This window comes from Strigops habroptila, chromosome 1, assembly GCF_004027225.2.
Source record: "Strigops habroptila isolate Jane chromosome 1, bStrHab1.2.pri, whole genome shotgun sequence".
Classification (NCBI taxonomy): domain Eukaryota; kingdom Metazoa; phylum Chordata; class Aves; order Psittaciformes; family Psittacidae; genus Strigops; species Strigops habroptila.
The window spans coordinates 81950343-81956461 of NC_044277.2; the positions used below are offsets into that span (position 1 = coordinate 81950343).

Consider the following 6119-nt stretch of genomic DNA (forward strand, 5'->3'; position numbering starts at 1 on the left):
TATGCCATCCTGGAAATTTCTCATAAGAATGGATGGACTGAAATAAAAAAGTTAGGTAGACAATAGGTATGTTTTACTGCAACATAGTAAGAACGCTTACGAGAATTTAAGCTTGAGTACAGGCATATACACAAAACCAATGGCAGTGTAGGATTTGTTATTCAAGCAAGCCTTTTAACAACAATAAATATTGCCAAAGTCAGCAAGTCAAATATTGCCTGTGCAAACCAAAAAACCTGTAAGCTGAAATCAAACCACACTCGGGAACTGTATCTCAAGGTAAATAAAATGTACAGCTTAAATAAACTGTAATTGGCTAATTAAATAATTTGGAAAAACATTTCAAAGGCTAAGGTTGTGTTATTTAATTTTATCTACTGAATCTAAATTCTCCCTGCAGTATCAAATAATGTCATATTGTAATTAAATTCCTTCCTGAACTAATAGAAATCCTTAAAAAATATGATGATAAAAACAGTTAGCTAATTAGAACTCGCAAATATCATTGAAAAAGTTAAACTAAAAATGCCCCTGGTTAATATTAATGATGGCATCTTTCTTTTGATACTAAACTAAAATTTCCTGCTCAAATAAATAAAAAAGGTTCCATTATCAGCTTTCTTGAGTAGCATATACAGTAATTGGCTCCACACAGATGACTGCTGGCATTACAATCCCAGCTGTTGAATGCATGCAGAGGCAGATGAATCATTACCATTCCCATGCTCAATGGACAGTCAAGGAAACAGACATTGACATTTTGTATGTGGAGAAGGATGTGAGGCACCTGGTGGCTGAGGAAAAATAACAAAAAAGATCATCAGAAGTGGATTTGAGTCACTCATAAATTCATTGCTTGCAATAAGAAAGTGTTTCTGTCACTTTCTGCTTTCCTTTTTTTGAAAAATTAGACTCGTTTTTCATTTTTTGTGTGGACAGGGGCCCTCACCAAACAGAGATGGGACAAACAATAGATGCATAAAACACTATGTTGCATTTCTACCTGGGTCTTCAAAAGCAGACAGTGGCATGGGCTGTTTTATATAAGGCACAAGTCACGGCAAGGCATACAACTCAGAGACAAATAATCTTTTTGGCTAAGTACCTGTCATGGTTTAAGCCAGGTTTATTTACCTGGCACAGGAGACACCATCATCAGGCACGTGGTTTTCCAAGGTCAAGGCTCATGCCCTGCACTCTGGGTGTGCTGACCCCTTGCGATTTCCCCAAATGCAGGGAAAACAGCTGCTAAGGCCTGCAATCAATAGCGTAAGCCCCAGGGAGCCGGGGCACACCAGGGTTGGCTAAAAAGGAGAAAAATAACTGTTACAGCTGAACCCAGGACAGTACTGTTAGGGGTCAACCCAGTGCCCACTCAAATAAACAAAAACTTTCCTAATATCAGTGGACAGGGAGTGAGAGTATTACTAATTGTTGAAGCAAAGTGATCTAAGCTCTTTCTCCCAGCCTTGAATCAATTATTCTGGAGACAAAAGAGACAAGTTCCATCTCATCTTTTGTTGTTCACCTGTTTCAAGGAGGGGGTTAAGCCAGTATGTAGCCAGATCTGTCTCAAGAGTCTCTTCACTAAAAGAAAAATTGAATTGTCACTATCACAAATATGAAGGGTGCAGATTGGGTTGTCCTGATAGCAGAAAGATGGAGAAACAAAAGGGGGTAAAAGTGAGTCAGGGAAAGTTTTGAAGAAAGGATTGGTCTTAACCCCAGCAGTAGCATCTGCTGTTTCTGACTGATCCCAAATTCTCCTCCTCGACCTAACAAAAGGTTTTTCAATTTTTCCCCCCATGGTCCCTGATTTTCTGTCTGGGGGGTAAAAATAAGCCTATCTTTGTAGACCTCTGATATATACAAACCAGACAGCAGGACAATAGCTATTTTTGTCACTTGGTTCAGTCTAGTGTTTGGGACCCTTAAGTGAGAAAGCTAATAACCCCCTTCCATCCCCACTGTCTGGTTCACCTGGTGTGACAGCTACTCTGCCAGAGCTGACCTGAAAGCAGTTCTGCTTATGCAGAACTTCCATTTATGCTTACAAGACCCTGCCCCAAGCAGTCCACATAAAAACCGTGTCCTGTGTGCTTAAGTAAGCACTTAAAAAATATAATTTTATACCTATTTCCTGTTGTATCTTAATTTGACTGGCACTTGTCCTTCAATTTCAATCCTGTATTATTTCAGCATATTTCAGTGTGATAAAGTAAAATCTGCCCTGTCAGGAAGCGTCTTATATTTTTCCGTTTCTCTGTTTATTGTGTCCGTGTATGCAGTTTTTCCATTCAGAAGATGGTAGCTTAAATACCTGTAGCCCTGCATTTACAATCTGAGAATGTCAAAAGGTATCAGGTCACTGAAAAATAAAGTATTTCCAGGTATGGATCTGTTCAAATAAAACTCCTTTTTTACAGGTATTTATTTTGAAGGGGCAATATACAAGAATTAAAAAAAATATATAAATGTTAAAAGTAATTACAGGCCAATTACTTGGAAAGTTTTTGATTGGACCTAGCTTAAATGTTCCTTGGAAGCTAAGATATTTTTTTTTTTAAATAGAAAGTTATTTTCAACTGGTTATGTTTGGTGTTTTTTTGGTTTTTTTTTTAAATACAGCATCACATTACAGTGTTAGTTGTGAATCCAACTTTGCTCTTAACCTTTTGTGTTTAAATCTGTCATCTTCTGCTGTACTGTTTCTGAATCTATGCGATAGGACTGATTAATCTAGCACACACTTTATATCATCAACCAAAAAAAATTTCAACCTTAGGTTATAAAAGATGAACCTTAGGTTGAAAAATACAAACCTTAGGTTGAAAGTGAATTGTGTTTGGTGTGCAGTGATGAGAAATAAAAATACATGTGTTTTGAGCAAGAAGTAATTTTCCACAGAAGACTTCTCTTTTACAAGATAATAAATAATTGTAGGTGATTATATAAAGCATTATTTTACAAAACATAAAATTCCAAGGCAAAGCATCACCAGGATAACTTTTTTCAGAGCTGGCAAGACAAACTTTTTGTACAATGATGCAAACACGACTGTTTCAGAGCAATGTCTGGACTTATTATTTTACCAACTTTAAAATTTTTCTTTCTTATAAGGATATGGATTTTTTTTTTACATTTAGTAGAATTATTTAACAGTTTGCCTGTTTGAAGTAATTTCAGCAAAATAATCCTACATTGGAAGCCAAATTCTGAAATATATGTTCATCCTTTTTCAGAATTTATGTGAGTTGAGCAAGTGTGCATGCTAGGCAAAAACTTGTAAAGTGCTTTTGGTGTTGGTTCCATAATAAAAACAAGACTGATAGAACATTGTTTTTCCATTTTTAACACACTGAAAGCAGATTGGAAAGGAAGGAATAAACACTATTATTTGTTTAATAAACATCACACAAACCTATTAGCAGGAATAAACATGAAAAATCAACACGATTTAGGAGGCCTTAAGAGTCTGAGGCCAGAGGCAGCCAGCGAAGGTCATGCATTTATGCCAATCTGTTGGACCTATTGTTCCACCAAAGGAGTTTTTAATTCAGCTGCCCCTACAAGTCATGCCTAGTAGTTTTGCAAAGCACTACAATTCAAAACTGCTGATTTGCCTTGTTCACTGCATTAGTTTGGCTTTTCAATTTAGCTCAAATCCTTTAAAAATGTTCATGTGAAATTATGCGTTCTACATATTTTTTTTCCCGGCTCTTAATTAGTCTCCTGTTTCTGTCAACAAAACCAGCTGCTGGAATGTGAATATAATATAAATAACTGATCTAATAAGTATGACATACCTGACTTTTTAAGGCCAGCAAGCACTATCTTATGTAATTTCATTGTATGAGGGTCTGCTTTGTGAACCTCCCTGCTTAGTTAACAGGCACTAATTTGGGATGTGAACGGGTAATACTTAAAATGTCATTATTAACTTTTATGTTTCCATCCCCTCCACTTGCCCCATTCTCTATTTTTCTTTTCCTTCTTTTCATTGTTCTGTCTGTTTTTCTGCCCAGAAATATTCAAATAATGGTACAAGTTTATAGTTAATAATACTATTCTTAATAGTAAATTTTAAAGTAAAATCACAGAATCATAGAATCGTAGAATAGTAAGGATTGGAAAGGACCGTAAGATCATGTAGTTCCAAGCCCCCTGCCACGGGCAGGGACACCTCACACTAAACCATGTTGCCCAAGGCTCTGTCCAACCTGGTCTTGAACACTGTCAGGGATGGAGCATTCACAACTTCCTTGGGCAACCCATTCCAGTGCTTCACCACCCTCACTGTAAGAACTTCTTCCTTATATCTAACCTAAACATCCCCTTCTTAAGCTTGGAACCCATTACCCCTTGTCCTACCACTACAGCCCCTAAGGAAGAGTTCCCTCTCTGGTATCCTTATAGACCCCCTTCAGATAGTGGAAGGCTGCTATGAGGTCTCCACACAGCCTTCTCTTCTCCAGGCTGAACAGGCCCCAACTTTCTCAGCCTGTCTTCAGATGGGAGGTGCTCCAGCTCTTTACCATCCTCGTGGCCCTCCTCTGGACTTGCTTCAACAGCACCATGCCTTCTTATGTTGAGGACACCAGAACTGTATGCAGTACTCCAAGTGAGGTCTCATGAGAGCAGAGTAGAGGGGCAGGGATCACCATCCTTCGACCTGCTGGTCACGCTTTTGATGCAGCCCAGGATACGGTTGGCTTTCTGGGCTGTGATTTTAAATTACTCCAATAAATAAAGAGTAGATCATAATCTATAAAGTAGCTATATTTAATTAAGTTTGCAGTTAGGTTTTTTACACCAATAAAAGATACTAATGGCAAAGCATTATTTGAAGAACCTTTAAAAAAAAAAGAACAACAGGAAACCTGCATAAAGCATTGTTGACAGGAAAGGTTCACCTAATTTCAAGAGCCTCTTACCAGTTCTTCCCTGGGGGAGTAGGGAAGATATACATGGAAACATTTTATGGTTGTGTAATACTAGCCACATTTAAATTTTTGCCATGAAACAACACAAGGCTGAACAAAAGGAAAGGAGGATTTTGCTGAACTTAGTGAGCTCAAGGTAGATCAAGATGGTGATGTATTTGGACAGTTGAGGCTGCACAGTCTCTTACTACACCAGCATCTAGTGGGTAGCTAAGATATTTTAGAGTGTTAATAATTATCCCAAGCAGTAAACAGAGAAGGCCCAATCTGAGCAGTGGTATTTTAATCATTGTGCTCGCTGGCTTATGACAATGCCAGTACTCTTTCTGTGGACGCAAAAGGCAGGTTTGTATGGAAAAGGAGAGAATATGTATACTGGAAAATTAGAGGTCTTGGGGAAGTAGACTATATGGCAAAAGAGAAAGGGAGAAGCAGAAAGCTTTCTCTAGGGTTAAGTTTGATGGAATCTATATGAAATATGCTGTCATTTCTTGCTTGAAAATTTCACACAGCAATCATGAATTCATTTAGCTGGGAAATAGTTGGGTGCATTCTGTTGACAAACTAAGAATGGTAGTTCATCAAAAGCAGAGAGGATGCATTTAAAAAGGAAGAAGATCAAGGGTAGAAGCCATCATGGAAGTACTCAAGCCTGCAGAAAAAAGTCTGATTGGAAACACGTCGGTTTTAGTAATTTTTTTCTTTAAGTGAGTCATACTCCAGAAAACAAGGGAAATTTTTTCTCTGCATACCTTTAGGGACAATGGTTCAGAATGAATTTAGAAAGCCAGAAGTTAGGACATATGTCCTAATGGCATTGTAAAGAAAACTAGACACAATTTTAAAGCTTTTTCTTGGTTACTTAATAACTTATAAACTGGATTTTATTTTTTTTTTCAAATTTTTCTCCAGCTTAAGTGTGTCTTTTTAAAATTTACAGAAAAGTAGATATGTGTATATAATTGGTAATTATTGCTCTCTCCTGTACACAGTAAGTTAATTTACAAGGAAACATTTTTTTTTTTTGTGGTTTGTTTTTTTTTTTTTCACTTATCATTTCAAATACTGCACCACACTTGCTTAACCCAACATTATCTCTGCATCCATTATCTGGATTGCACGTTAGAAACCCATCAGAATAACAAGAATATTGAAAAAAACTTAGAGAAAGGTAGA

At 37.2% G+C, this 6119-nt stretch overlaps 1 pseudogene; it reads left to right on the forward strand.

Moving 5' to 3' along the window:
• Nucleotides 1–1126: 1126 nt before the first annotated feature.
• On the forward strand, nucleotides 1127–1255 carry LOC115600730 (annotated as a pseudogene).
• Nucleotides 1256–6119: the final 4864 nt, after the last annotated feature.